Source organism: Podarcis raffonei, chromosome 3 (genome assembly GCF_027172205.1).
Source record: "Podarcis raffonei isolate rPodRaf1 chromosome 3, rPodRaf1.pri, whole genome shotgun sequence".
Classification (NCBI taxonomy): domain Eukaryota; kingdom Metazoa; phylum Chordata; class Lepidosauria; order Squamata; family Lacertidae; genus Podarcis; species Podarcis raffonei.
In genome coordinates, this window is record NC_070604.1 from 89,925,980 (window position 1) to 89,937,253 (window position 11,274).

Here is an 11,274-nt window from a genome sequence, read left to right on the forward strand (position 1 = left end):
TAGTTAAGAACATAAGAGCCTCCTGATACAGCATCCTGTTCTCACACTGGCTATTCAGATACCTGTGGGAAACCTACAAGCAGAACGTGAGTGCAAGAACTCTCTTCCCTCCTGTGGTTTTCAGTAAGTCCACTTCACTTCATTGTGGGGAAGAGTTGCGGTGGACCATGTGGCCACCCACTCTCCCCCAGGGGCGGGGGACAAAGTCCCACGTTGCCTGGGGATCCCGGCTGCATCAGCACTCTGCCAGCCAATCTGCTGGCTGGTGGGGGCATGGCCGGGACCTTTTAATCGGGGTTCCTCTTGGCTCGCTCCCTCAATCACCCACCCTCCCTACCTTTTTTGCAGGTTTTCATTGGCCTTGCTATGGACCTTGGTTGGTCGCCATTGAGGGGCCTGGTAGGAATTTTTCCATTTGGCAAAATTGGCATGGGCCATTTGGTTTTTGCCTACCTCGCAGCAATCGTCACAACTTTGTAAGGTTTTGCGGTTAGGCATTGTTTGACCTTTTGATGGGGAGGGGAGGTGCGGCCATCACCTGCCCCTCCAAGCTTAAGGGTATTCCGTTAAAGGAATCCGGGGGTGTGGATCTTGTCCAAAACCTGGGCCGGGGCATAACTCCATCGGGAACACCTGGGGAAGCTTGAGTTGGTCTGTATCAACAGGGCTCCCCCTTCTGGTGGTTTACACTTACCGGACTCCCTGCGCTACGGGCCGGAGTCCGATATAGCTGGGTCCATTCAATGACTAAGCCAATAACACTCACAGTCTGTAATCAATAAAGTTGTGGCCAAATTTGCCCAATAACATTAACCTAATATCCGTGTCCTGGTGTGTTCTATTCCTCAACGAGGGGTCGTTGCGGGGTCTAGACACGCAAATGGTATTCAGAACCATATTGCCTCCAAGTCTGGATGCAGTTGTATAACCTCCATCATGGCTGAAAGCCATTGATAGCCTTATCTTCCATGAATTTGGCTAATTCTCTTCTAAAGCCACCCAAGTTGGTGGCCATCATTTCTTCCTGTGGCAGCGAGTTCCATAGTTTAGCTGTGTACTGTCTAAACAAGTCTTTCATCTGTCCTGAACCTTCCACCATTCAGCTTCATTGAATGTCCACAACTTCTGACATTATGAGTGAAGAAGAAAAACTTTCTTCTACCCGCTTTCTCTACGCCATACAGTGGTACCTCGCAAGACGAAATTAATTCGTTCCGCGAGTTTTTTGTCTTGCGAAGCACGTTTTCCCATAGGAATGCATTGAAAATCAATTAATGCATTCCTATGGAAACCGCTTGCCGGGCTGGCGGTGCGGAGAAGGGCTTTTCTCCCCACCGCAAGCCTTCAGGACAGGTCCGGGAACAGAGGGGAAGGCGTGCAGCGCTTCTCCTCTGTTCCCGGGGCTTGCAGTGGGAGGAGGGTTTTTCCTCCCCACCGCCAACATTAAGAACAGCATTCAGAACAGCCATCCAAAGGCTGCCGCGGGGAGAAGGGCTCTCCGCCCCACCGCCAGCCTTCGGAGCAGCCTTCCGAAGGCTGGCGGCGGGAGGTCTCTCCGCCCCACCGCCAGCCTTCGGAGCAGCCTTCCGAAGGCTGGCGGCGGGAGGAGGTCTCTCCGCCCCACCGCCAGCCTTCGGAGGAGCCTTCCGAAGCCTGGCGGGGGGAGGAGGTCTCTCCGCCCCACCGCCAGCCTTCGGAGGAGGTCCGAGGACAGTGGGGAAGACGCGCTGCGCTTCCCCGCTGTCCCCGGAGATTTCCCTATGGGCTTTCGTCTTGCGAAGGAAGCCCATAGGGAAATTCGTCTGGCGAAGCACCTCGAAAAACGGAAAACTCTTTCTTCTTGCGAGTTTTCCGTCTTGCGAGGCATTCGTCTTGTGAGGTACCACTGTACATAATTCTATACACTTGGAACCTCCTGCTCACCTTGTCTTTAACCTAAAAGTCCCAGATACGGCAACCTTTCCTTATAAGGGGAGTTATGTATAAGGGGAGTTGATCATTTGGGTTGCCCTTTTCTGAACCTTTTCCAACTCTACAATATCTCGTTTGAGATGAAACGTCCGGAACTGCACACAGTATTCCAAATGCTTTCACACCATAGATTTGTATAATGGCATTATAATATCGGCAGTTTTATTTTCAGCTCCTTTCCTAATGATCCCTAGCATGGGATTTGCCTTTTTCCGCCGCTGTCGCACACTTCATTAAGCTACCCACTACGAACCCAAGGCCTTGTTCCTCATCAGTCAACCACCAGTTCAGACGCTGAATGAAATGAAATTAAGGGGTTCTGCCCCAACATGCATCACTTTGTTTGCCTTGAATTGCATTTGCCATTTACAACCCATTCACTCGGTTTGGAGAGGTCCTTTTGGAGCTGCTCTTAATCTCTCTCTCTCTCTCTCTCTCTCTCTCTCTCTCTCTCTCACAACACTGAACAATTTAGTATTGACAGCAAACTTCACCACTTCATTGCTTACTGCTAAGCTAGGACTTGCCGATCAGAAGGTCGGCGGTTCGAATCCCTGCTAAGGGGTGAGCTCCCATTGCTCTGTCCCAGCTCCTCCCAACCTAGCAGTTCGAAAGCACGTCAAAGTGTAGATAAATAGGTACCACTCCGGTGGGAAGGTAAACGGCGTTTCCGTGCACTGCTCTGGTTCACCAGAAGCAGCTTAGTCATGCTGGCCACATGACCCAGAAGCTGTACGCCGGTTTCCTCGGCCAATAAAGCGAGATGAGTGCCGCAACCCCAGAGTTGGTCACGACTGCACCTAATGGTCAGGGGTCCCTTTACCTTACCTTTAACCCTAGATCAGTTATGAACAAGTTAAAAAGCCCAGGTCCCAATACCTATCCTTGGGGGCTTCTGATTTCTTCATCTTTCCATTCAGAGAACTGTGACTTCTGTGAGCAGAGCCAGGGAATGACTAAACGAATTCTCAGCCAGTGATATATCTTATAAAACTAATTCCCAGAGTTATTTGGAGGACACTATGACAATTAAGTGGCATAAAACAGATCTAAGTTAGTAGTGTGGAGCATAGCAAGTGCTAGGTAAGAAGAGAAAACTCATCTTTTGGTTCCCACATCAAAAGCCTTGGAACTCAACATTCAATGAGCAAGTTCTCAATAGCCTATCCTTGCAGAAGAAGTGCCTGGGACACTAGAGCTTTATAATCCAGCCAAGTGGGCCCCATGGAGCTGATTGACCAGATGTAAGAGAGAGTAATGCAGAATGGTCAAAGTAAATTTAAGAGAATATGGAGGAGAGTTTGCAAAATCAAAGACAAAGATATAACTAAACATGGTTTAGCACAGTGGTTCCCAATTAGCTAATTACTGAGGACCCCCTATTTTTCAAAAGCCAAGTGATGCACCCCGTGGTTCAGGAATTCTGGAAACAACCAAAGATTGAAGCCGTGCAACATCATCATTATAAAGTTCCTATGGACTCGCTCTCTATGTTTGCACCTTAAATTCTACCTACCCCAGCTAGCGGACCACATTATGTTTTTATTCTAAGATTTCAAATTCAGTAAGGACATTAACACTGCACTCCTGGTATCACAGGGAATATTTATTATTTTTATAAACTAAGTTTGCCAGTTCATTTTTTAAAAAATGCACAGCTAGAGAACATGATTACCATTTTTCAATTCTGTTTTTTAACACTAACCACATTTTAAAACATGAGTACCGTATTTTTCGTCCCATAGGATGCTCCGTCCCATAGGATGCACCTGCTTTTTTGGGGGGGAAATAAAGGAATTTTTTCCCCTTTATTCCCCCCCCAAAACCAGGCCGGGGAACAGTGGGATGGCAGCGCTGGCCTCCCCGCTGTCCCCCAAGCTTGTGGGGCTGGCCGATGTCTGCCCGGCGCGAGGGGCGCTCTGCTTCAGGGCGCCCCACGCGCCGGGCGGCAGGCTGCGGATACCTGCGCGAAGCACGGGGCGTCCTCCGGAGGGCGCCCCGTGCTCCGCGCTGCCGGCTACCGCCCGCAAGCCTTGCACGCCCGGGGGGAGTTCCCCCGGGCGCGCAAGGCTTGCCGACACCTGCGCGAAGCACGGGGCGTCCGTGAAGGGCGCCCCATGCTCCGCGCTGCAGGCTGCCGTCCGCAAGCCTTGCGCGCCCGGGGGGAGTTCCCCCGGGCGCGCAAGGCTTGCCGACACCTGCGCGAAGCACGGGGCGTCCTCCGAAGGGTGCCCCGTGCTCCGCGCTGCCGGCGGCCACCTGCAAGCCGTGCGCGCCAGGGGGGAGTTCCCCCGGGCGCGCAAGGCTTGCCGACACCTGCGTGAAGCATGGGGCGTCCTCCGAAGGGCGCCCCGTGCTCCGCGCTGCAGGCTGCCGCCTTTAAGTCTTGCGCGCCGGGGGGATCTCTCCCCCCGGGCGCGCAAGGCTTGCGGACACCTACGTGAAGCACGGCGCATCCTCCAGAGGGCGCCCCGTGCTCCGCGCTGCAGGCTGCCGCCCGCAAGCCTTGCGCTCCCTGGGGGAGATCCCCCGGGCGCGCAAGGCTTGCGGACACCTGCGTGAAGCACGGCGCATCCTCCGGAGGGCGCCCCGTGCTCCGCGCTGCAGGCTGCCGCCTGCAAGCCTTGCGCGCCCGGGGGGAACACCCCCCGGGCATGCAAAGCTGGCGGATAGCTTCCTGGAGCCTGGAGAGCGAGAGGGGTCGGTGCGCACCAACGCCTCTTTTTTTTTTTTTTTATAATATTTTTTATTACGTTTCTTTCCAAATTTTATACATTACAAACAAATAAGGAGTTTACAAGAAACCATTTTTTTTTTTTTTAACAAAAATCCCAACTTGGACTTCCCCACCCCTTCCGATTCTGCGTTCTTTATATTAACAATGTCAGCAATTTGTTACCTTATGTCATACCTTATTGTAACTTTTACATGTTATGTATCTATATTCAATGTATTATGTCACAATTTTTATACCTTTAAAATAAACGTAACATGTTCAATTTCATATTATCTCCTTTTCTCTTTTATCACTTAGTTTACTATTTACTTAATCATAATTGCTAAAGCGTATCATTTCCAAATCATGCACCGTCTTAAGATTCATACAGTTTGTAATACTTTTGCAAGTAGTCTTTAAACTTTTTCCAGTCCACCTCAATTGTTTCTACATCCAAATCTCGGATTCTGCCGGTCAGTTCAGCTATCTCCATGTAGTCCATCAACTGCATCTGCCATTCCTCCAGCGTGGGTAAATCTTGTGTCTTCCAGTTCTTTGCGATGAGTATTCTTGCTGCTGTACTAGCATACATAAACAAAGTTCTGTCCTTCTTTAACACTTTCTGGTCTACCATGCCCAACAGGAAGGCCTCTGGTTTCTTGGGAAAGGTATACCTAAATACCTTTTTCAACTCATTGTAAATCATTTCCCAGAAAGCCTTAACCTTTGGGCATGTCCACCAGAGGTGAAAGAAAGTCCCCTCTGCTTCCTTACACTTCCAACATTTATTGTCAGACAGGTGATGTATCTTAGCTAACTTGACTGGGGTCATGTACCACCGGTATATCATTTTCATAATGTTTTCCTTCAAGGCCGTACTGGCCGTGAATTTCATTCCGGTGTTCCATAACCTTTCCCAGTCTTCAAACATAATGTTGTGTCCAACATCCTGTGCCCATTTAATCATAGCAGATTTAACTGTCTCATCCTGTAAATTCCACATAAGCAGCAAGTTATACATTCTAGATAACAGCTTTGTCTTTGGTTCTAACAATTCTGTCTCTAGTTTCGACTTTTCCACCTGGAAACCAACTTTTTTGTCCATTTTGAAAACCTCTTGAATTTGAGCATAATGTAGCCAATCTCGCACCTTATTTTTTAGTTTGTCCTGGCTCTGCAACTTCCAATTGTCTCCAATTTTTTCAGTCAATTCCCAATATTTCGGCCAATAGGCCTCCATATTGGGTCTTTTTCGGGCCTTGGCCTCCACTGGTGATAGCCACCTCGGAGTTTTACTCTCTAGTAAGTCTTTATATTTCATCCAGACTGCGAAAATTGCTTTTCTGACAATGTGGCTTTTAAACAATTTATGTGCTTTAACCTTGTCGTACCATAGGTATGCGTGCCATCCAAAAGCATTATTAAAACCTTCCAGATCTAGGACATCGGTGTTTTCCAACAAAAACCAATCTTTCAGCCAGCAGAAGGCTGCAGCTTCATAATACAACCTCAAGTCCGGCAGGGCAAACCCCCCTCTTTCTTTCGAATCTGTTAATATTTTAAACTTTATTCGGGGCTTTTTGCCCTGCCAGATAAATCTAGATATATCCTTCTGCCATTTTCCAAAGCAATCCACTCTGTCCACGATCTGTAAGGTTTGAAACAAAAATAACATTTTCGGCAACACATTCATTTTTATAGCTGCAATTCTTCCCAACAAGGAAAGTTTCAATCTTGACCAAATTTCTAAATCCTTTTTAACTTCCAACCAACATTTCTCATAATTATCCTTAAATAAATTCAAATTCTTGGAGGACAAATAGATCCCAAGGTATTTCACTTTTTTAACCACATTCAGTTCTGTTTCTCTCTGAAACCCCTCTGTTTCTGTAATTGTTAAATTTTTGGTCAGAACCTTAGTTTTTTGTTTATTCAACCTAAATCCCGCCACCCGACCAAATTCAGATATAAGTTCGAGAACTCTTTTTGTACTGGATTCTGGCTCCTGCAGTGTCAAAACTAGGTCATCTGCAAAAGCTTTCAGTTTATATTGTTTCACTCCGACCTCTATCCCTTGTACCAACCGGTCCTCTCTGATCATATTCAATAGCACCTCCAGGACTGAAATAAATAACAGAGGGGATAGAGGGCACCCTTGTCGTGTCCCTTTTTCAATTTTAAATTCCTCCGTCACCACATTGTTCACTATTAATTTAGCTTTTTGTTCTGAATAGATTGCATGTAATCCATTCTCAAACCCCCGTCCCACTCCCATCCCTTCCAAGTTCTTCTTCATAAACATCCAAGATATGTTGTCAAATGCTTTCTCCGCATCAATAAAGATTAACACCGCCCTTGTGTTCCTGTTAGTCTGCAAAAGTTCTAAAATGTCAATGATGTTTCTAGTGTTCTCATATAAATGTCTACCAGGGAGAAAGCCAGCTTGGTCTTTATGAATTACTTCATTTAAGACTTTTTTAAGTCTATTTGCCAAAATGTCTGCAAATATTTTGTAATCCACATTTAGGAGTGAGATGGGACGGTAGTTTTTAAGCTGAGTCTTTTCAGATTCTGACTTAGGTATCAATGTGATGAAGGCTTCTTTCCACGTTTCTGGTGCCCTCTTCCCATCCATAATCTGGTTACATACCTCCAACAAAGGTTGTATCAAATAGTCCTTCAGAACCTTGTAATATTTGGAGGTAAGTCCATCCGGGCCTGGAGATTTGCCTAGTTGCATATTCTGAATGGCACCTTCAATTTCCTGTGAGGTTATTGTAGAGTTCAAGATTGATCTTTTATCTTGAGTTATTTTTGATAGTCCATTTATCTTTAAAAATTGATCTATCTCTGATTCTTTCTGGGGCCCCTGTGCATACAGTTCTTTGAAGTATCTGTGGAAGCACCTCCTAATTTCTTCTGGTTTCTGTACGATCCTTCCATCAATCTCTAGATTTGTTATCGTGTTTAGCTTTTGTCTTTTTTTCAGCTGCCAAGCTAGCAGCTTTCCACATTTATTTGCTGATTCAAAAGATCTTTGCTTCATCTGTTTTATTTTCCATTCAATCTCCTGATTAATCAATTTTGAGTATTCTGCTTGGTGGAATTTAATTTCTCTCAGCACCTCCTTGGACTTTGGTTTGGTTCTCAGTTTTTTTTCTCCTTGGTGTATTTTCTCCAATATTTTGTCCTTCTTTCCGTTCCAGAGTTTTTTCTTGATTGAATTCTGTTGTATCAGAAACCCTCTCATAAGAGCTTTGCTTGCGTCCCAGATCGTTCTTTTTTCAACTGTAGTATTCAGATTTATCTCAAAATAGTCCTTTAATGTTTTTTGGGCCTTTTTCACAATCTCTTGATCTCTTAGTAGTGTGTCATTCATTCTCCATCTGAAGGAACCGGGTTGAGTTAATCTAAGTTCTATTTTCAAGGCGTTGTGGTCGGAGCATGTTTTTGGGCAGATTTCCACCTTTTTAGTCTTGGGTGCCAGCCCCCTGGAGGTCCAGATTTGGTCGATCCTTGACCAAGACAGGTGGGCCTCAGAGAAAAAAGTTCCTTCTTTACCTAGGGGGTTCTTTGTCCTCCATATGTCGATCAAATCCAGATTGTCAGTCAGTTCGAAAAAAGTTTTGGGCAGTCTGCCGTCTGATGTTAAGTTTTGGTTGTAAGACTTATCCATATGTGTAGACACCACTCCATTCATATCTCCCATCATTATGATGTTAGCATAATCCAGATAGTCCAGCAACGTCTCATGCAGCTTCTTGAAAAATTCTGATTTCCCGTCATTTGGGGCATAAATTCCTAATATCAATATTTTTTCTCCTTGGGTTTGAATTTCAATTGCCAAAATTCTTCCTTGTTCATCCTTAAATAGAAATTTGGGTATCAGGCTCTCCTTAGCGTAGATCACCACTCCTCTTTTCTTTACTTTGTCAGACGAAATAAATTCTTGGCCTAATCTTTTATTTACCAAAACCTTCCTGTGGAGCCTGGTCACATGGGTTTCTTGTAGGCAAATAATGTCCAATTGTTCTTTCTTCAATATGTGAAATAACCTCCTTCTTTTCTCCGGGGAATTTCCGCCATTTATATTCCAACTGAGTAGCCGCAGAGACATCCTGAACTATTCTGCTACACCTAGAGCGGTGTATCTTCTTTCTCCTCTGGTTCCGAAGGTGCAGGTATTGCTCCACCTGGGTTGGGTATAGGCCAATTAGCTGCTGCTTCTTTTTGGAGGTCTTCTCCGTGATCGTGCTGGAACTTTTGTAAGTCCTCTGGTGATCTTATTTTAACCTTCTTCTGTTTGTAAGTGAATGATAGCCCTTGTGGGAACTCCCACCTGTAAGGAATTGTGTTGAGTCTCAGCAACTTAGCCAAATCTGAGTAGGTGGCTCTCAAGTCCAATAACTGTTTAGGAATATCTCGGTAAATTTCCACCCTTTTCTCTTGTATCACAATTGAGTTTTTGAAGTGTAGGCCTAGTATTTTGTCTCTCTCCTCCCTTGATCTCAAAGCTATTAAGCAGTCTCTGGATCTATCTTTTCTTACTAATCTTCCCAACCGAAAAGCCGATACAATTTTGAAATCAATTTCTTCTTTTAAGTCCCAGAACTTTGTAAACTCTGTTGTCAAAAGTCCTTTCAAATCTTCTTGTTCAATTTCTGGGACTGCCCTTAGTCTGAGGTTGGTCTCGCGATTTTTCAATTCCACCAACGAGAGATAGGTTTGTTGGTCCCCTATCTGTTTATGAAGAGGCTTGACTTCCGCTTTAACTTCCTCGACTTCTTTTTTAGCTGATGTTGCAATTTGAACGGCTTCCCCTGCCAGTTTACGATTCTCTTCTGTTGCTCCTTGCAATTTTTCAATTGCTTGGGTATGTTGGGAAACCTGATCTGTCAATTTTTGGATCGAGGATGTTGCTTGGTCAATTTTTGTTGATTGGTTATCAATTTTTTGATTTATTGCTGACAATTGTTCCAAAACTTGTTTCAGTACTGCCTCAGCTCCTCCTGCTGCCATATCTTCCTCTTCAGATTTTTCAGGCTTTTCGGTTTCTACTTTTTGTGTCGCAAGCACAGCTGGAACTGATAATCTACGTCCCTGAGTTAAAGTTGTTTGCAAAAGCTGTGCTTGCTTTTTTGCTTTCTCTTTCTCCTTAGCTTCCTTAGCTTTGGCTGCTCTTGTCTTTCCTGTGCCACTCATCAGTCAACGTTCAAGGTCAAGTGTTGTAATCCCATGGGAAAGGCAAGTCCAGAATTAAAAACAGTCTATTGAGAGAAGGTAAACAGAGAAACTTTCCCAGGCCTCTATATTCCCAATGTCCTCTAGGGGGAGTGCCACCAAAGTTTTAGTAAGAAGAAGGTAACTTTCCGCAATTAAAGTCTCTTTGTTCCAACTTTAAAAACAATTTTAAAAGCAAATTAGTTCCAGCACGCTAAAAGAAAGGTCCTGCAGAGCCCTTTTAAACATATAACAAAGTTCCAGCAAGGTGCCTGCAATTGTATCCACTTCAGCTAGGTGAGCTCAAAATTACACTATCCAGTTACAAAAGTATCTGGAAGCTTGCAACAGTTCCGCAGTTTAAACAACTTTACCCGGCCACCCGGGAATTTGGGGTTAGAGTCTTCCCTTGCCCTTGGGGTGTCCGCTCCAGGTCAATTTTATGCTGTATTTATTCTTTAAAAGTAAAATTCAAATGTGCACGAAAGTCCCGATTTAAAGCTTCAAAGCTTCCCTGTTCACAGCGCTTTCCGCTCTTTAGACCGTCTGCTTTGATCTTGAAAGCAGTGTCGGAAGACGGACTTCCTCTTTCTCGTCTCCCGTTTTTAGCCAAATTTTCCGATTTGATTTGTAGAATCTTAGGTCCTTACTCACGGGTTTGATGTTTCAGCCCGATGTTTCTTGGAAGAAAGGTCAGCGCTCATCCGTGACAGCCGCGCGGCTTCGCCTCCGCAGAAAGAGCGATGAACCCACAGCACCGCTCCCCCTCCTTCACTCCGGAGCCCCTTACGGGGTTCCTTTTGTGATTTCGGGGTCGCTCCAGGTGCCCGCCGGGTCCCACGGCCACGGACTCACTCTGCCCGTGGTTTATCTTGATGGGTTGCCGCTGCGCCGTCGCGAGCAACCCTTTTCTGCGGTGCCCCTCTTCAGAGCTCGAAGAGGTCCGCCATCACGGTTTTGCGCCGCCTCCGGAAGTGCACACCAACGCCTCTTGCTCTCCAGGCTTCAGCGAAAGCCTGCATTCGCCCCATAGGACGCACACACATTTCCCCTTCATTTTTGGAGGGGAAAAAGTGCGTCCTATAGGGCGAAAAATACGGTAGGTAAATGATGGGTCATGTGAAATCTTTAAGGTAGCTTTCTGCAGTCCAAAGGAAGTTTTCTAGAGAACCCTATAATCACACCTCTTATTTAAAGGAAATCTGATGGTAATATATGTAAATGTTTCAGAGAAAGGAGATCTGATTTAAGTAAGGCCAATTACACCTGAACATAGCATGCCAATTTCTGAAGTCCTCCAAGTGTTTCATCTTACAAAGCCATGAATGAAGCTTTTAAATCTGCAGGGTACCATCCAAATTGGCAAA